This window comes from Accipiter gentilis, chromosome 19 (assembly GCF_929443795.1).
Source record: "Accipiter gentilis chromosome 19, bAccGen1.1, whole genome shotgun sequence".
Lineage (NCBI taxonomy): Eukaryota > Metazoa > Chordata > Aves > Accipitriformes > Accipitridae > Astur > Astur gentilis.
This window is the reverse complement of record NC_064898.1, coordinates 4,262,253-4,262,500: the sequence shown is the minus strand read 5'-3', so window position 1 is coordinate 4,262,500 and position 248 is coordinate 4,262,253.

Below are 248 nucleotides of genomic sequence, written 5' to 3'. Positions count from 1 at the left end.
GCAGCGCTCTGTCTGCTCCCACGGTTTCATTCTCTTGGCCATGCAAAATGAAGGCAGCATTTAAAAAACTGCAGCGTTGCCCTTTTCTTCATGTTGCGCTTCACATTTCCAGCTCTGTTCACGCTCTGCTTTGGGGTTTTGTCAGGCTTCGGAAAGGATGCGATGCTGAAGCAGACTGACATAACGGCAGGTAGTCGCACACACATATATATGTGTACTATAGATTGGGTGGTTCTGTGGCGCTTTAA